Below are 21,164 nucleotides of genomic sequence, written 5' to 3'. Positions count from 1 at the left end.
TGATGGTAAACAAGGGATCAGGAAACTTTCTTCTATAAATATTCTAAGATATTTATTATCCTAGAAGGTTGTGTGGAATTCACAGCAACTACTCAACTCTGCCTTTGCAGTGCAAAGATGCCATAGACACAAGTAAACAAATGGGTGTGGTGATGTTCCAATAAAACATTATTTATAAAAACAGGCTGCAGGCCAGATTTGACCTGATGGTCATATTTGCCAACCCCTGCTCTAAAATATGATGTGTGTAAGTATGAGTAGTGCGTGTGCACCTAGGTGCATGTAGTAGTATGTGTCCCTGTACCTTTCTCTCAAATCAGAACTGCTGAATACGAATTTAGTTCCCTGTGGCAGTTTTGCTCAGATAGTGCCAAAGGTAAGTATTTGCTTCAATGGACATATTATACATCATGTAATAGTGATATATCCCTAAATATAAATGGTGATAGTGACATCCTGTCATTATTACATGATGTATAGTATACAGTTAAATATATCATGTAATATGTATGACATATTCCTAAATATAAATCATATAATAATGATGATGATGAGCAAGATCACTGCAATTGTGAGCCAGAAAACTTACCTTAAATAGATGATTCCCATGGCAGTCTTCCAAAATGAAAAGTATTTTCCTCACCTCCCTTGTCTCCAAATACTAGCCCTGAAAATCTGGTTTATTCTATTTCCCTATTTCATAATGTTTCCTGGAATGTGAACATGATATGCAGACTAGGGAAGCTTGGTTAAGCAGATTATAATTTAGCTATTATTGTATTTAATAAGAAAGTGTTCAAGTTATACGCTCAAGATTATTTCTAAGATGAATTATTTTTAATAATTTTTCTTTTAATTACATATTTATATTAAACAAACAGAGCTTGTGTTTTCTCAATTTTATACATCCAGTAAATCCTTTGCTAGTTTTCTTTCTCAGTTTATATATAACTGTTTCTCTCATAAAATTAAGGCTGAAAAGTATCACCATATATTTTCATTGGATTGGATTTTTCCTGCCAATTTTAAAGCAAATAAACCCCTGATTCAAAAACAGGAATAGGAGGCAGCATCAGCTTCATGGTGCATTCAGCAGGCCCCCATGTTTGGTTTAATGCTCTGCTGCTGCCATCTCAAAATTCTTAATTTTGAACAAGGGCCTCATATTTAATTTTGCACTGGGCCCCAAAAATTACGTAGCTGATCCTGCAGGGCAAGATTAGAACTCAGCAAAGGCAGAAAAGCTGTCTGAATGAAGCAGTTTATGCAAGTTTGGATCCTGAAATCTCAATAAAAGGTTGATTTGCTTGACTTCAAATGAAGTTCCCCACTGATGTCAACTCTTCAGAAGGCACAGAAAACAAGAAGGGTGTCATAGAGGATAAATAAAAAATTCTCTTGCATTTCTGAAAAAATAGATAATAATAATAACTGCATTCCTTTTGTTTCTCCTAAAAATGTCAGAAACAGCCAGGCTGATTATGGAAGACTGACTTTTCCTCCTCCATCCCAATGATTTTCATAACAAAGTGAATGGAGGACAAGTAGGTGCCATGATTAATGTCAATCCTGATATGAAAAAGAGGAAAGAAGGCTGTCCTTTTATTCAACAAGGCATTGGAATAAGTATAAAGATGTAAGCAGGTAATACACATATAATATTTTCTATCCCCATGGCTTAGTATTTTTTAATGGGCTAAATTTCTAATCCTGGGCTCTTAGCAAGGATTATCTCAACTCTAATGAACTAACTGAAGCAGGAATCCTAAAATAAGGGACTCTCCTGAAGCATTTAGGATTGAGGATGAGCCAAAGAGAAAACTTCAGCAGCTAGGAGATGGACCGAAAATAATAACCACCACTACCAATCTTTTGAAACTTGCAACCCATGCTCCTCAGTCCTTCTCTTGTTCTATTTTCTCCCATAACATTTTCTCCTTTTCACCTGCTTTATAATGTAAGCTCCAAAAAGGCAGAAATGTTTGTTCACTATGTGTCCTGAGCTTCTAGAACAATGCTTGGCACCTAGGTGGTGCTCAATAAAATATCAGTTAAATGATAACTGAACCATTGGGTGGATTTTCAACTGTAGTTGGCCTCACACACCTGAAAACTGTTTCTGCTGGGAAAAAGCAGGTAAAAATCAAAAGCTTAGAGAGAAAAATAGGCTGCAGCAGAGAGACTAGTGACTGATAATTATTACTGAAAAAAAAACAAACAAAATTTGAATGAGGTTTGAAAATGAGGAGGATGACAGGAATCACAAGAGTTCTCTCTGATATTCACTACTTATGCTCCCAAACTCTTTTGAAAATGTTGAAATCTAAAACATGTAGACCTACAAAGCCCACTTTCTATTTACAGTTTTCTGGTACAGACAATGCCTGGGTTAAAGTAAAACTGTCTTCTAACAGCCAAATACCTCTATGCTAACAGGTTAGCTAATGGGGCTTAATCCTTGCTGGATGCTTTAGGCTTATTGTGGCTTTGTCAGCTTATTTATGACTGTTCCTCACATCAGGGGCCCAATTACCTATTTGGTGCTCCCTTGTCATCCATCCTTCCCAAGGCTGGGAGCTCTTAATAGTTCTCAGACTGGGCAATTCTGTTTTCCTCCAATCCCCTCCTTCCCACTGTCTGCCCTGAATGTAGTCACAGAATATACTTGTTCCATTATTCCTCCTGCTCTGAACCTTCTATGCTGAAGAATCTTTCATATTCGGATCCTGCCGGGACCGTTTAGTCTTCCTTTGGTTGTTAATTTGTTTTAAACAGAATAGAACTGATCAGGAAGCACTGGGATTCCAGAGCCCCTGTCATCCTCTCTAAGCCCAGTGCATTTAAATGTTAAGGATGGGTCAAATCTCCTTTGCCCATGTCTCAAAGGTCACCCTCCCACACAAAGTTGGGATGAGATAATGTGGATCAGAGTGCATTGTACCTATAAAGTGCTAGATGGCAGGGACCCAGTGCTTCTAGGAAGGACTGGGGAGCCCAGAAGTTGGATTTGCTTTCACTAAGGACTCTTTCATGACAAATACCAACCAACTCTACTTTATTTAAGAAAAAAAAAAAAAAAAAAGTGCAAAAGTGTTACATTCATGATAGGGAACTAAGAGCCAAAATGCTCTTGAGAAAGAACCAGGAAAGGGATCACACTGGGGACCTGCTTTCTCTTACCCGTATTCTTTTTTCTCTCTAAAGACACACTTCCTCTTCCCCAGTATACTACATGAAACATGGCCATACCCATTACCAAATTTACATGTGACAGCTTCATCCACCCACTGCTCTAGGTTTCAATACCACCATCCCCATTGGATGGCTAGGTATGAGTCAGGTGTCTACCACTTAACTTACTAGTTTGGTGCAAAAGAAATTGTGTTTTCTGCCATTGAAAGTAATGGCAGAAACCACAACTTCTGCACCAACCTAATACTATGACTAGAAGCAAAGGAGCATGGCTGCTGATAACCCACTTCATGTGTGACATCCAGCCTATCACAGGCTCTGGGGAAGTCTCTGAGGAGAAAAAAAATATATATATATACATATATATATATGTATATATATACACACATATATATACGTATATACGTATATATACGTATATATATACGTATATATGTATATATATACACACATATATATACGTATATACGTATATATACGTATATATATACGTATATATGTATATACGTATATATATACACACATATATGTATATATGTATATATATATATGAAAAAATTTCAACCCAAGGGAAGAGAAAGCTGAGGCACATAGCGTAGTTGAAGGTTGAGTCAACATCTGATTGAGGATTGATTTTGAGTATATCACAGTCTGTCATGTAGATTGTCCTAAACCCAATCCCCAGGAATTGATATTGAGTCTTAGAGAAAAGTGGTTGAAATAAAGTCTGAAAAGTATGCTTGTATTATGTGCCTAATTAGGTGCTGTAACAAATCACCACAAACTCAGTGTCTTAAAACAACAAAAAAATATTCTTTCTCAGTTCTGCAGTTTAAAAGTCTGAAATCAAGGAGGCGGCAGGGTCACACTTCCTCCAAGGGCTCTAAGAATCCTTCCTGGACACTTCCAGCTTTTGATGGCTCCAGGCCTTTCTTGGCTTGTGGTCACATAACCCCAATTTCTGTCACTATTGTCACATGGTCTTCCCCTCTTTTGTCTTTCGTCTGTGTCTCTTCCTCTTCTGTCTCTTACAAGGACACCTACCTGTCATTGAACTTAGTATCGACTTAAATAATTCAGGATGATCTCATCTTGAGATCCTTAATTACACTGAGTAATTAATAATTACTTCATTATTAGTTACATTAATTATTAATACACTGACAAAGACTCTTTTCAAGAACAAGGTCCCATTCACAGGTTTCAGGAGTCAGGATATGAACAAACATTTTGGCAAGCCACCAATCAACGCACTGCAGCATCAGTTTCACTAAAGAGCAAGATTCCAAAACTTAGAATATATGCACCCATGAGAGGGAGAAGAGGACATGTTTTGCTTGGGGCTTGTACCAAGAGCATGTGAAACATTAGGAGTCTCCTAACATCAGAAGATGACGAGGCTATTAGGCCTCAGAGAGCTTCACTGGCTTCAGGAGCAGCATGAGCAGTCAGGGCAACAGCAGGACTGCCGGTCACAAGGATACATGTGCAGAAGAAGGATTCCCTGATGAACCCCAAAATCACTGAGGACAAAATTGACAGGCCAAGTGCCTCCAAAGAAACACAGTTTTATGATGATTATTGTTGCTCCATTATTAACTTCCACAGGCAAGTGTGTTCTGAGGCACCCTAGTTTCGATTATATGTATATATATATGCATTTAAAGCTTTCAGTTGCATTTTTTCCTAAATAGCTTAACATCACAAAATCACTATTGTTTTTGGAAAGATGAAAAAGTTTTCTTCTAATGGAAGCAACATATTAGTCCCCTAAAACCTCAGTGTATGCTAGTTTCATTGGATGAATTTTTTTTTTCCCTGAATAGCAGTAAAAACAATATCAATAGGCACGAGAGGAGCAGGCTTCAATGCAACCATCATCTATTGCTAGCACCCTGCTCTTTAAAATCCTTGTCCAGGCTGGGCACAGTGGCTCACACCTATAATCCCAGCACTTTGGGAGGCTAAAGCAGGCAGGTCACCTGAAGTCAGGAGTTCAAGACCAGCCTTGCCAACATGGGTGAAGCTCCATCTGTACCATAAAATACAAAAAAAAAAAAAATTAGCCGAGTGTGGTGGCTCATGCCTGTAGTCCCAGCTCAGTGTACTCAGGAGGCTGGGACACGAGAATCACTTGAACCTGGGAGGCGCAGGTTGCAGTGAGCTGAGATCATGCCACTACTCCAGCCTGGGCCACAGAGTAAGACTCGGTCTCAAAAAAAAAAAAAAAAAAAAAAAAAGAAAAACCATCCCTGCCCAAACAACCGGAGAAATACAAAAGAACCAAATCCATTAACTTTGATCTATAGTATCCCCAGCCTATAATACAGCCTAAGAATAATTGCATCTGAGGGAAACATGAACCAACAAGAATAACTAAAAGTACAGGAATGGGATGGCTGGATGATACATCTTGCCTCTTTCCCAATTTGGCCTAGCATCAAATATACTTGATTAAACTCATCAAGATATAAAACATAATGAATAATATTTCTCGGGTATGATGAATACAAGCAACGAAGAAAAATTATGTCGTCCTCCTCATGGAGAAAAAACACTTCTTAACAGAAGACAGTGAAAATGTGACTTTTTAGTTTGTTTTAACATTTTATTTTGCATTATCTTCACCAAAATATTGTAAGTTTTTTTAGTGTTTTTATGTAAACCCACTAAGTATATTCAAACACCTGTCCATACACCTCAGAATGAAAACAATCAAAACTCTTCTCACCTTTTCATCTTTGTCAAGGGTGACCACACTGCAGTAAGACTGGAGTGGGTTTTGCTGATGGAGAAAGTCTCCTTATTTTTGCCATGACACCACTTCTAATAGGAATATAGCAATTTAAAAAAAACACATTTCTCTCAGACCTTATTATTTTTAAAGTATGTTCTCTCATTTGCCTAATCACATTTGACATGAGAAGTCATTTTTCAACATTCTGTCTCGTTGGAATGCCTGGGCTTATGACTTTAGGAGGCCACGGTTCATTGTCTGGGATCACAGTTTGTAATCCCAGTGGAGAAGTTTGAACCAGTCTAGCTGCCTTACCTCATCATGCAGAGGACCAGAAAGGGAACTATGTAGCTGAGGGATGCAGACGGAGAGTGGCTGGGATTTGGAGTTGCAGTTGAGGAGACATCAGGGAGGCACCATGAGACATGGCAGGAAGTCCAATTGGGCAGACAGATCCCTAGAACGAATGGTCTAGAGTGCCAACATTAGGGAGATTCCATCAAACACTGGCTATCTAGGAGTCCAGATGCAGGTTGTCACTTAACACTGCATTTGACAAATTTTAATCACTCACATGCCTTCTTTAGAGTTTTGACCAGAACTATGTACCTGCTGTCCCAAATAATGTTCTGTGATCTCTTGGCCCAAGATGACATAGCCACATAGTCAAAGGCAGCAATGCTGAGATCCCTGAGTAAACACTTAAAGGTCAGCTGCCTCAGAGGACCATCCAACCCATTTCCAAATGTGAGTTGAGCAAAATATTATTTTTTATTTGTAGGATTGAGTATGTGTTCCTCTTACAGTAGTTAGCATACAAGGATACTTATCTACATACAAGTATACTTCCATAGGAAGGGAAAGAGCACTATGCTCCTTGCAAAAGCCTTATCATAGGAACGACTGAAGAACACACAGACAAGATAAAGGTGGCAGTGGCATCTGCTGATCTGTGAACCATCTACTCCTTGTATGACTTACAGACAACCACCAGCACCCCCCAGATCAGCTTCCTCTTCTGTTGCTGATGAATATTCAAGCAAGTGACGAGTGACAAAGTAGCTCCTCTTTAGACCCTCTAAAAAAAATAACAGACCCCTGATTTAGGGACTGCATAGAAACCAATATGACTAAAAGAAGGATAAATCTTACCAAGCTTATTTGGTCTCCTTCTATGACAGCATGACAGCCTCCATAAACAATATGTGTAGTCTGGTTTTACATCTCATATTGGCCTGAAGCTTGTACTCAAAGAGTAAATATTAAGGCAAGGAGACCTGCATTGTTCTCCCACATATGCATGAACCACATCATGGTTCTCCACTGGTAGCAATTTTGCCTCCCCAGGGAACATTTGACTTTATTAAGTAAATAATAGTACAGGGGTATGTACACATTCCAAAAAGTTTAGTGCAGGGGTATGTACATACGGCAAAAAGTACAGGGGTATGTACATATAGGGGTATGTACATACAGGGGTGTGTACATTTAGTAAGGGGTATGCACACATAGCAAAAAGTACAGGAGTATGTACATATAGCAAAAAGCTTTGAAGGTGTTGTATATGAATAACTGAAATATGAAAACATTGCTGTCTCCATCTTCAAAAGAGAGATCAAGAATTTCTCATCAAATTTGCAGATAATTAATTTGTATAGACAGAACTCTGGAACAACAGAAACTTTTTTTTTTTTTAAACACGGTCTCTCTCTGTCACCCAGGCTGGAGTGCAGTAGTACTATCTCGGCCCACTGCAACCTCCACCTGCCAGTCTCAAGTGATCCTCCCATCTCAGCCTCCCAAGTAGCTGGGACTACAGGCATGGGCCACCATGCCTGGCTAATTTTTGTATTTATTTATTTATTTATTTATTTATTTGTAAAGATGGAGTTTTGCCATGTCTCACCATGACCAGTAGGCTGGTCTCAAACTCCTGGGCTCAAGCGATCCACCTGCCTCAGCCTCCGAAAGTCCTAGGGTTACAAGAATGAGCCACCATGTCTGGCCAGAAAATGTTTCAAATGGCAATAACAATTGATACATTTCAGTAAGGGTACATGTAAAGTAATACCTAAGAACAAACACCCTCAACACCCTCAATGCAAATAGAGCAGAAATAAAGGCTGAGGAAGTATAGGTGAAAAAAATCTAGGAGTCATGGTGGAGTTGAATACCAGCAAGAGTGAGAGAGAGTGGGTGGAAAAAAGCACCTTTATGTGAATAGCCAGGAAGCTAATTTTAGACGCCTTCCCTTCAGCCTTGTAAGAAGAAAGGTTAATGCCCATGGCACAGGTTCAAGGCCTGGACACAGGGACTTTGGGTCACTGAAGATCATTGAGAAAGAAGAACTGACAATCCATAAGTGGCTCTGAGCACAATTTTTTTTTTTTTACCTTTTTTTCAAGGCAGGCCAGGAGAAGAGAGAAGGCAGCTAGTGACATGTAGTTGAGGACATCATTCAGGACACTGGTAGAGGCAGCATGTTGATGAAGAGGATTAAAGATGGTGGAAAGCGTCCACAAAGAAGTCTCAACAGTTGTCACCATTTCACCAAGTGTGCTGAACCAGCAATGTGACAAAGGTTCAAAGGACGGGACCTGAGTACCTACCAGGAGTGCTAACACTCTCATCCTAAGAGTAATGCTGGTGGCTGAACAAAGACACAAATCCAAAAATTACCTTAGTGGCCAGGTGTGGTGGCTCATGCCTGTAACCCCAGCACTTTGGGAAGGTGAGGCAGGAGGACTGCTTGAGCCCAGGAGTTTGAGAGCAACCTAGGCAACATAGCAAGACTCCATCTCTACAAAAAATAAAAATAAAAATTACCAAGGCATGGTGGTACATATCTGTGGTCTCAATTACTCAGAAGGCCTAGGTGGGAGGATCGCTTGAGCCTGGGAGTTCAAGGCTACAGTGAGCTGTGATCGCACCACTGCACCTCAGCCTGGGCAACAGAGTGAGACTCTATCTAAAACAAAACAAAACAAAAATTACCCCAGGGATAGGATTTGATGGACCTGGTAATGGTGGTGGTGGAGAGAGGGACACGACTAAGAGTACAGCACTTTCCTTGATGGAGTACACAAAGAGGTAAGACTGCAAAATGACTGTATTGCTCACTCATGAGGAGGCTAATGGTCCCATTCATATTAAACTGTTGACAGTTACCAAGTTATTGAGATACAGTCATCCTCACAATTTTTAGATATTTGAAGAAGGAAAAAGTAGGCCTTCCTTTAGAACACCACCACAATGTTTTCCCCATATAATTTGTGTACTTCATTATGAAGTATTAATGGAATTTTTCAGTCAATTAAATGCTGTATGCCAATGCCATCAAAAGGTAATTAGCGGTAAAGTAAAAGTGGCCATAAAATGGAAATTGGTGGGAGAATACTCTATTTGCTACTAATTAGTAATAGCTACCATTTGTTGAGTTCTTACTATGGACCAGGCAGTGTGCCACCAATTTAGAATCACCATCTTATAGCATTCAGTCCTCGCAGGAGCCACATTAAGGTAGATAGCAGCTTCCTGCAGCTTATACATGAAGGACTTGAGGCACAGAGAAATCTAAGCAACCTGTCCCAAATCAGTCAGCTAATAAGCAACAGAGCAGGTCTAGTCCAGTTTCCACTGACTCAAAAGACAGGCATTAAACCACTGCAAACCACTGCCTCCCCATACTCCTGTGACCATGGTATTAGGCAAGAGGAGAGGTTGCTGCTTTTGCCTTTCTCCTCAGGACTCCATTGTCTTGGATGAGCTCTAGAGTGTTCCTAGAAAAGGCAAATGCTGATAGGAAAAAAGTCCTGCCTTCAACAGATGAACCTTCTATTAACTTCCACAGCAGTACAGCATGGAAGTTTTAAGTAGGGTCTACCAGGTCTATAACCTTGAGAAAAGTAACTTTCAGGACCTCTACTTCTGTATCTGTAAAACAGAAGGATGAGAAAAGTACTTACCTCACAGGTTGCTAGGATCATTAAAAGATTCAATGCATATAATATCTTACGACAGTACGTGGCACACAGGAACCACTCAATACGTTTAGTCATTATTATTTTCATTATCATCACACCATGCTTATTGCTACTCAAGGATTTAGATTCAATTTCGCTGACTTGGAATTCCTGCGACTCCAATCTGAGGTTGATGACTCTTTTGGAGTTGTTCCTCACTCAATACCATTCCCTTCTTTTTTAGTTAGAAGAAAGCTAAGTACATGATTCTGGGCCCTTGTGTCTCAGAACACCCCTTTCAAATATATCCTTATTCTTTTTTTTACCATTTTTTGGGACTTCTCCTTGCCTCCATACTCAGGTCATGCTCCCTAAATCGTCTATACATTGCAATGGGCATTAAGAGCACCACGTATTATAACCCTCTTAACCCCATTACAAATGTTAAGTTAACTTCCACCATACTCATCTCACCTTCAGCACCCCACACCCTCTTCCTGCCCTGCCTACCATCACTCTCTATTGCATTTGCTTCCTTGTGTAAGTCAAGTTCACCCACTAAACTGGGGCACAACTGTGTGTTACTCATCTTTGCTCTTGCCCCATTACTCTGTCTCCTCACCCCCAAAAGTTACTTAGAAGGCAACATTTAATAAAATATTTTTTAGAAATCAGTATGTGGCCTGTATCGGGATCTCCAGCACCAGGTTTTTTCGAAGGACTCACAGGACTCAGCAATGGAGACATCAGCAAAAGGATACAAAGCAAAATCATCAAAGGAAAAAGACACATGGAGAAATTAGATACAGGCTTCCAAGAGTCCTCTCCCAGTGGAGTCAAATAAGATGCCCTTAATTCTACTCTAGCAACTAATTGTGACAATAGGAGTTAAGTGTTGTTCATCAGGGAAGCTCAATAGAGACTAAGCACCCCATGACTGGGGACTGGTCATGTAAGCATCCTCTGCCTAGCATGTACTAAAATTCCAGACCCTTAGAAAAAAAGTAAGTATTCAGCATGAACCGTATGTTTCCACAAACCAGGTAAGCCAGCTTTATCATTCAATGAAAGTTTTATATCAATGCTGGAGACTGTTTACCAATCAGGCTCCCAGATGTCAGTCAAATGCCAATCTTACTGACGGGCCTTTCTATGAATAGCAATCTCAGGCTTGGCTATATTAACCCCTTTCTTCACAGGTACTGGGAAACATGAAATCTGGAACGTTAGATCTTCCAGCTTCTTGGAGTTGTCCTTTTTGGCAGTTGTCTATAACAACGTGAGGAATTCATAAGTAACTTAATACTAATAATCATTAAAGTACAAAAATTTGCTTATATAAATTGGTGAGAACTCAAGGCCATTCCTAGGATAATAGTAGTTTGCTTAATTTCCATTAAGATTTCTTTTATAGGAAAGAAAAGGGTTTAGGCACAATCAGTGCTCTGAGATTTGCACACGGAAGGTTCACCACACTTCTAATTTGCTGCAGAAAAGAAATGGAGAAAGTTTGATCTAATCAAGCTTCTCAATTAAAATATTTGGAAATTGAGGCCCAAGAAATGCATTCCTCATTCTTAAGAGGCAGCCAGCTCCTAAAGGGTAAGCAGGTAGCCTCAAGGATGCTGCCTGTGGGCCTTGAGGTAGCCTCTGGTCTCTGTGTCTTCCCTTACTTGTATTCCAGAGAATAGCTCATCTGCTTGTCTTCTTCTTTCAGTCGTTTGACAATGGCTTTCAAGAATCTTTTCAAGTGGCATGATAAGATGCCACTGCATGCAGTGACATGAGTGGAAGGAAACTGTGACTTCACTTCTACCATCCATGTGAAGCCCATACCGTTCAAATGAAGATGTCTCTAATAACATCCCCTCTTCTCCATATCTGTGTCACATAGCAACTACCTTTCATTTAAATATTCTTTGTAATAAGTTTACAACGGTGAAATCCAATATATCTAAGTATTTTCTCAACCCTTTAGTAGCCCAGAGGCCTTTTTAGAATCCTGTATCCTACCTTTCAAAGAAGCAGCACATTTTTCTCAGAAGTCACCTGGAACCTGTGATTCCTTGATTTATTCTCTTCCACCAAACAAAATCATACACAGCATTTGATTTCTTTATGCCTCACAACCCTGACTCCTAGGTTCCCAGGTATGATAAGATCATATTGTAGAGAGTTGTATTTGTTATACTGTGAGACTGATGCATTAATGTTTTGATGGAAAGGACTTCCCTGATGTTTAGGTCAACACACAACACAGAAGGCCAAGGAAAATGACACCTTTCCCCACAAATTAGAAGGAAAAAAATGGTTAACTCAAGTCTTCAATGAATGAGAAAGGAGATGCCAAGCCTAGAGAAAGGATGGTAAGAAGGAAAACAAGTGGGGATAGAAAAAGAGAAAACAGACTCACCTGGAATTTAGCCAAGGGGATCTTGGATGGCAAGACAAGCTAAATGGTCAGGGACCAATTATAAGAACCTCACCAACTGCTGTCCTTAGTAAAGCTGCTGTCACTCTTTTGTCGTCCCACAGCACTTTGTCTCTACAACTATCTGCACGTACTCACTACAAAAACAATGTATTACAAACCTGTCTCCCTAGGGCACTCACATGAAGCAGAGGCTTCATCCTTGTGACTTTGGGTTACCACAGACCCTACAAAGAAGAAAGAATACCCAAGGCTCCCAATAAACTCCTCTTAAAATGACTGATGGAATAAATAAGCAAATATGTAAACAAATGAAAGAATATGAATAAATGGAAAAAGTGAATGCTGTTTAAAAAAACAAATGGTGGCCAGGCGTGGTGGCTCACGCCTGTAATCCCAGCACTTTGGGAGGCTGAGGCAGGAGGATTACCTGAGGTCAGGAGTTTGAGACCAGCCTGACCAACATGGAGAAACCCCATCTCTACTAAAAATACAAAAAATTAGCTGGGCATGGTGGTGCATGCCTGTAATCCCAGCTACTTGGGAGACCAAGGCAGGAGAATCACTTGAACCAGGGAGGCGGAGGTTGCAGTGAGCTGAGATAGCGCCACTGCACTCCAGCCTGGGCAACAAGAGTGAAACTCCGTCTCAAAAAAAAAAAAAAAAAAGAGGCCTGAATGAAGTCGTCAGTGTAACCCAGTTCTCTATTCTGAAGGACACAGTAACCACAAAAACTGTTGTCAGAACCACTGCTAACGAACTGTAGCTTTCTCTCACCTTTACTAAACCCCTTCTTTGCTTCAGTCTCCAGTGTTCCTTTCATTTAGTTCTATTAGAAATGTTTCCACTTGGGTCTTTTCGAATTTTCATTCTGCATCTATGCAGTATTATTATTGTGTGTGTGCGTGTGTGTGCAAGAATAAATGTGTGTAGGCGTGAATGTGTGCACATGTGTTTTAAAGTCGTATTTTATTTCTGGATTACTAGTGCTAGTCATGCTAATCATAAAAACACAGTTATTTTTAAGCTCAAACCCCAAAAGAAAGCATGTCCTGAAGTTAAAAATGCATTCCAACCACCATCCACAGGTCCACCCTAAACAACCGCGCATTTTCATGCAGATGGCTTTAATTCATGAGACAAACTTCCACTTTTTGCCCCTTCTCTGACTGAAAGTATATTTAATATTATTTCTCTCTGAGATTCAATTACAAATGAATTATTTTTAATTTCAACTACTGAAAAAATAAGCAAAGCAGTTGGGCTTGCAATAAATCACCCTGTAAATGTGTAGAAACTGTTTAGAACAAACAAGTAGACAAGCACAGCTGCCATCATCATTGGGACATTCCATTCTACACCAACAAGGCTGATCTGAGGCATCACCTCATAATGAACAGCACTTCTCAGTTCACTGGACCCTGAAAAATATACTTACACAGGCAAAAACGATCCCAAATGAGAAGGGAACTTCTGTCCTGGAAAATAAAAAAAAATGAGGCAAATGTTTGAAGTTTCTGTGCCTTACTTTGCCCATACTGCCGCCTTTACTTAAAATAACAGACATAAGAAAATACAAACTTCTTTGGTTTTTACCAGTCTTTAGCATGGTCGTGGCAAAAAATCTGAGAAAACAGAATGACCTAAGATGGGTTCACTGGAGATTTTTTCTACAACCAGCACCCACAAGGATGTTCTTAGTTTTAGTCAGATCTGATCTTGCTCCACACTCTTCTCCTGTAAGTGTAGTTCACCATAGTGGATCATTGCCACCACTTTATGGTGGATGGCTCCATCTAAGTCATACAAAAAATTCTACTGGACACTGATGGGAGACAAAGCCCACACACAAAGGGAGACGATGGAGGGATGTGACTGCCGAGTCACATTTGTCTTCTATCTCAAGCAACTTCAATGCTACTGTCAAATTGGTATTTTCTAACTTGTATTTCTATTGGTATGGTTAAGGTAATTTTTTATTCCTTTAGCCAAAAGAGGATAAAGTAACTAGTTTAAACATATAGGATGGTTGGGGTTCAGGATAAGCTACCCCAAAATATGGCACCTTGGCATTTGAGAAAGTAGCAGAAGCTAGAAGATCACTCAGCTTCCCCTTACCCCATCTCTCCTAAAACAGGCCATGAAACCCAGTAATAGTTACTGTCCAAAAGCCAAGTTCTTCAACACTGTTAACTGTATTTCCTACCCAGAAAACCTTGTTGTTGTAACATAACCTAGAATCACTGCTCTTATGACTCCCTATTCCTTGGGCTGATCTGATTTATTTTTCCCCATTGCACTTTCCAGTCCTAATCACTCCATTCAATCCTGCTATCCACAGTAGCTACAGAAAAACTCTCATATGACTTCTATTTCTATTTCAGCTTGCATGAATCCCTTTAAATATGTAAATTTCTTAAGAGCTGTGTTCAACTTCCTGCATGTTCAGTAATGAGGGAGCTCTGACATTTACAGTCAGCAGACATCATCTCGACAGCCTAAGGAAATTAAGACATCAAACAATACATTCACAGTTTTAACTGCATCAGGGAAATGCAAGGGATATATGTAACTGAATAACACACGCATTTGTGGTCTGCTTTTAGGTGTATAAAGATAGGACATCTGAATCCTAGCAGAGAGATGTTGGTGATCTAGATGTGTGAGCTCTATTTTTATCCTAGAAAAAGTCTCTGAGCCTCAATTTCCCTTATGGTACATAGCTTGAGGACAAGAAGTCTGGATTCCAAACATTCAGTATTCCTTCCATGTATTGCTTATACATTAAAAAAAATAAATAGGAGTTATCCAGGATTTCTACAGTGCAGTCTCAAAACCTGCTGATGATTAGTGGAAAGTTACAGCAAGACCAAAAAGCTATGACTTGCCATTCTTTATTCTGGGCATCTTGACTTGTATGCAGGGAGAAGGCCTTGAAGGCTTTAAAGTCATAATAAGCAAGAGTACAGATCCCACATGTGTTACATTTTATTTAATTACAGCATTTCCAAAGATCATGCAGGAAATTGAACACACTGTTGGAGACATGCTTTATTTTTTAATGTTTAGAACAAGCCTGTAGGAAATCTCAAAATTATATAATAGCTGACATATAATATAATAATATAATACAATGACATTTCATTTTGTGGAAGTTCATGCTTAGAAATAGGGATTGCAGGACTTATCAGGCCTTTAAAATAAACATAGAACAAAAAGAAAATATATATACACACATACATATACACACAAATGTATTCACACATGTGTAAATATATACTCATTCTATGCATAGGGTTCTATATGGACTTCAACATCAACTTCTAAGTTACTTTCAGCAATGAACTAAACTTTCCCCTTTCAAAAGCACGTTAAGAATCTGAAGCAGATGAAGAAGATTCTGTGATTTTTTTTCAAGTGAAATGTTCTTAAAACACTAATAGATTTGATTTCGTGAGAGAAAAAAAGTCCAATAATTTTGGATGTTGACTTTAAATATTATAGTAGTCTAAATCAATACTTAAGGGCTAAGTAAAATAGACAATGGTGAGCTTTCATAAAAACTATTTGAAAGAAAAATTACATGGTGCTTACATCTGTGCCATGTACTGTTTTCTTTCATTTTGTTCAAGTCATTTGAATTTAGAGGGAAATTCAATCTACATTTTGTAATTTATTTCCACACAAATCATGAGCACACACTGTGTTGAGTGTTTGATGTATTTTCAGAAATTTTTAATATGTTTTTATGCTTCTTCCTTTAACCACAAGAAGTGGCACCTGGCCAAGAGGAGGAGAACTTAAATATGGTATCTGTAACTACTGCTCACCTACTCAGGAGGTTAAAAGTTTGTGGGCTACTGGAGAAGGGAAGTTTGGAGGAATAATAATGAAGCTATGGTTACACTTTGAAGTTTGTGGCATTTTGAGCCCATGGGACTAATGGTGTTGAAAATCTAAGAGCATAAATAAAAGTATTCCAGTAGGTTTCTGTATAGTAGTGTATACCAAGGTGACCAAAGTATATAAAAGGAAATAGTTTACCCATGAGAAGTGACTTATCTCAGCTTTGTGAATTATTTCTTCCACTTGAAATTAATGATGCCTTTGTTCTTGGTCAGTTTTCATTTCACTCTTTTAAGTGAGACTTTTATTCCTGGAAGAAACGTGCTTACCTACCCTCAGAAAAGGTCTACCCAAGTTAATTTATCAAGGCACCTTAAAAGTGAGAGAGCCCTCCCCTCCACAATACAGGAAGTTTAGTAAGAAAAAATTGGGTCTAGGATCCTCGCAGGAGCCTCACTGACCCACAGTAATCAAATAATCCGAACTAAACTAACCACTCTTCTCCTTTCTGCATTCCATATTTCAAAGTGACCTATATTTTTAGAAGTGGGGAAGGTAAGAAGCAACAATCTTTAATCTCTGATGATTGCACAGATTGGACTGAATTATTGGCAGTGAGCCTGTCCCTCAATTTTTGGCATTAAAATATCCTACATTAACCGGTTTCACTACTGCTGAGGGTGAGGGAGGAGGAGAGGAAAGAGGGCTTTATGGCCAATGATAGAGAATAAGATAATAATGAAATAGAGGTACCAAAATAAGATCATACCAATTTTAATCATTGCAATTTGGTATTTGAATTAGATTTTGAAACTGAACCAATATACAATTGCCCCTTGATATCTGCAAAGGATATGTTCCAGGACTCCCATGGACACCAAAATCCACTATGCTCAAATCCCTTATATAAAACGACATTCTACCTGCATATAACCTACACACATCCTCTTGTATATGTTAAATCATCTTTAGATTACTTATAATACCTAACATGCTACAAATACTATGGAAATAGTTGTTATACTGTATTTTTTATTTCTATCACTTTCATTGTTTTATTGCCATTTTTATTTTTATTTTTTAGAATAGTTTTGATCTGTGGTTGTTTGAATTTGCAGATGTGAAACCCACAAATGTGAAGGGACTACTGTATTCTGAAAATAGCCTAATTTAACTAATTGCAAGCAAAGCACTGCCCTAGATGTTGAAACTAGACCCAAATGCCCCTTTAAATACTTTGGAAGTACAAGAAAGGACTTCTATGACTTAGTCAGTGAGAAGGCAGAAAAAGGGAATGCAACCTAGAGGTTGGTGACTGTGCCATGGAGGAGAAACACAGGGGTGCACAGGCACTTCTCACTGGGTGGTATCATCCTGTCTAGGAAATTGGGAGGTTGGGGACTTTACTTCAAGCTCATGGGTAGAGAATGAGACAGAGCTGGGAGAGAGATACAGGCATACCCTGAAGCTATTGCAGATTTGGTTTCAGACCATCACAATATAGTGAGTTTAGCAATCAAGCAAGTCACACCAAATGTTTTGGTTTTCCAGTGGATATAAAAATAATGTTAGCATCATCCTGCAATCTAGTGAGTATGCAGTAGCATTATGTCAAGAACACAGTGCACATACTTTAACTTAAAAATGCTTTATTGCTAAAAGATGCTAACTATCATTTGAGCCTGAAGTGAGTTGTAGTCTTTTTGCTGGTGGAGGGTCTTACCTCAGTGGTGATGACTGCTGACTGATCACGGTGGTAGTTGCTAAAAGTTGGGGTGGCTGTGGCAATTCACTAAAATAGGGCAACAGTAAAGTTTGCCACATCAATGAATTCTTCCTTTCACAAAATATTTCTCTGTAGCATGTGATAGTGTTTGATAGCATTTGATAGCATTTTACCTACAGTAGAATTTCTTTCAAAATTGAAGTCATTCCTCTCAAAACTTGCTGCTGCTTTATCAACTAAGTTTATCAAATGTTCTAAATCCTTTGTTGTCATTTCAAGAATGTTCATAGCATCTTTACCAGGAGTAGAATCCATCTCAAGAACCACTGTCTGTGTATCCATAAGAAGCAACTCTCTTTTTTACGTCTACATTATTCCATGGTGTATATGTACAACATTTTCTTTATCCAGTCTATTATTGATGGACATTTAGGTTGATTCCATGTCTTTGCTATTGTGAATAGTGCTGCAATGAACATACGTGTGCACATGTCTTTATAAGAGAACAACTTATAGGAGACCATGTCCTTTGCAGGGACATGTGTGGAGCTGGAGGCCATTATCCTTGGCAAACTAACACAGGAACAGAAAACCAAATACTGCATGTTCTCACTTATAAGTGGGAGGTAAATGGTAAGAACACATGGTTGCATAGAGGGAAAAACACACACTGGGACCTATTAGAGGATGAAGGTTGAGAGGAGGGAGAGGATCAGAAAGGATAACTAATGGGTACTAAGCTTAATACATGGGTGATGAAATAATCTGTACAACAAACCTTCATAACACAAGTTTACCTATGTAACAAACCTGCACGTGTACCCTGAACATAAATCAGCAGTTAAAAAAAAGAGGCAACCCTCATCCGTTCAAGTTTTACCGTGAGATTATAGCAATTCAGTCCCATCATTAGTCTCCACTTCTAATTTTAGTTCTCTTTCTATTTCCACCACATCTGCAAGTACTTCTTCCACTAAAGTCTTGGACCCCTCAAAGTCATTCATGAGGGTTGAAAGCAACTTCTTCCAAACTCTTGCTTCTGTTGATATTTTGACCTTCTCCTGTGAACCACCAATGTTCTTAATGGCATCTAGAATGGTAAATCCTTTCCAAAAGGTTTTCAATTTACTTTGCCCAGATCCATCAGAGGAATTACTACCTATGGCAGCTATAGCCTTATGAAATGTATTTTTAAATAATACAACTTGAAAGTAAAAATGACACTTTGATCTATGGGCTGCAGAATAAATGTTATATTAGCAGGCCTTAATAACAACATCAATCTCCTTGTACATTTCTATCAGAGCTCTTGCTTGACTATATACATTGTCAATAAGAAACTACATTTTGAAAGGAGTCTTTTTTCTGAGTAGTACACCACAACAGCTGGCTTAAGGTGGTCAGTAAAGCAGGCTGTAAACAGATGTTTACGTATGTTCAGACCTTGTTCCTCCATTTATAGAGCCCAGGCTGAGTCGATACAGCATAATTCTTAGTGGACCTAGGGTGTTCAGAATGGTAAATGAGCATTGGCTTCAACTTAAAGTCACCAGCTACATTAACTGCTAACAAGAGAGTCAGCCTGTACTTTGAAGCTGGGCACTGACTTCTCATCTCTAGCTATGAAAAGTCCTAGACAGCACCTTCCTCTAACATAAGGCTGTTTTGTCTAAATTAAAAATCTTTTGTTTACTGTAGCCACTTTCACCAATTATCTAAGCTAGATCTTCTGGATAACCTCCGCAGCTTCTACATCAGCACACACTACTTCACCTTGCACTTGTAAGTTATGGAGACAGCTTCTTTCCTTAAACCTCCTGAATCAGCTTCTGCTAACCTCAAACTTTTCTTCTGCATCTTCCTCACCTCTCTCAGCCTCCACAGAATTGAAAAGAGTTAGGGCCTTGCTCTGGATTAGGTTTTGGTTTAAGGGAATGTTGTGGCTGGTTTGATCTTTATTCCAGACCAATAAAACTTTCTCTGTATCAGCAATAAGGTTGTTTTGCTTTCATATCATTTGTGTGTTCACTGGAGTAGCACTTTTAATTTGCTTCAAGTACTTTTCCTTTCCATTAGCAACTCGTCTATCTGGCACAAGAGGCCTAGCTTGCAGCCTGTCTCAGCTTTTGACATGCCCTCCTCACTAAGCTTAGTAATTTCTTGCTTTTGATTTAAAGTGAGAGACATGAAATTCTTCCTTTCACTCTAAGTGGAGGCCACTGAAGGGTTGTAAATCTAATTTCAAGATCAGTTTATCTCAGAAAATAGGGATGCCCAAGGAGAGGGAGAGAGGAAACGGCTGGTCAGTGGAAGAGTTAGAACACACACAATGTTTATCAGCTCGGTTTCGCCATCTTATACGGGCATGGTTCAAGGGATGCCAAAACAACTACAATAGTAACATCAAAGATCACTGATCACTGATCACCATAACAAATACAATAATGAAAACGTTTGAAATATTGTAAGAATTGCCAACACGTGACACAGAAATATAAAGTGAGCACATGCTGTTGAAAAAATGGTGCCAATAGATTTGCTTAACGTAGGGTTGCCATAAACCTTCAAATTGTAAAAAAAACCTCAGTATCTGTAAAGTGCAATAAAGAAATGTGCAATAAAATGAGGCTTGCCTGTAGTTGAGACGGAGATTTTCAAACTGAGGGATTAAGATATGCTAGCAGTTCTCAAACTCCTTGAACTCAGAACCCCTAATTTAAAAATCACTGAAGCTCTCCAACTGGCTTTTTTACATGAGTTATATCTCTCAATATTTGAAATTAAAACTAATTTTTAAAAATTTTATTCATATATTTCAAGTAACAATAAATCTATTACATATTTTTATTTTTTATTTTTATTTTTTGAGAGGGAGTCTCACTCCTGTCGTCCAGGCTGGAGTGCAATTGTGCCATCTCAGCTCACTGCAACCTCCGCCTCCTGGGTTCAAGTGATTCTCCTGCCTCAGCCTCCCTGGTAGCTGGGATTACAGATGCCTGCCACCACGCCAGGGTAATTTTTCTATTTTCGGTACAGACGGAGTTTTACCATGTTGGCCAGGATGATCTTGAACTCCTGACCTCAAGTGATCCGCTCGCCTCGTCCTCCCAAAGTGCAGAGATTATAGGCGTGAGCCACCGTGACTGGCCCTATTACATATTATCAAAAAAATATTTTTGTGAAAATTGTATACTTCCAGATGAAAAAATTTAGTGAAAACTGTAGTATTTCTTTATTGATTTACACTTTGAAAATGTCTTCAGTCTGCCT

At 39.0% G+C, this 21,164-nt stretch overlaps 1 long non-coding RNA gene across 4 annotated transcripts in view; it reads left to right on the top strand.

The window, feature by feature from the left end:
- The window catches only part of LOC129059505 (uncharacterized), a 36,087-nt gene extending 27,327 nt beyond the window's left edge, over positions 1 to 8,760 (top strand). For all 4 annotated transcript variants that reach the window (XR_008525451.2, XR_008525453.2, XR_008525454.2 and 1 more), the window contains 2 exons: positions 1,465 to 1,644; positions 8,335 to 8,760. This is a non-coding gene — a long non-coding RNA (uncharacterized LOC129059505). The remainder of the gene's footprint in view (positions 1 to 1,464; positions 1,645 to 8,334) is intronic.
- The last annotated feature ends 12,404 nt before the right edge of the window (positions 8,761 to 21,164 follow it).

This window comes from Pongo abelii, chromosome 4 (genome assembly GCF_028885655.2).
Source record: "Pongo abelii isolate AG06213 chromosome 4, NHGRI_mPonAbe1-v2.0_pri, whole genome shotgun sequence".
NCBI lineage: Eukaryota > Metazoa > Chordata > Mammalia > Primates > Hominidae > Pongo > Pongo abelii.
Note: the sequence above shows the minus strand (reverse complement) of the source record. Positions and strands in the feature narration are given on the sequence as shown.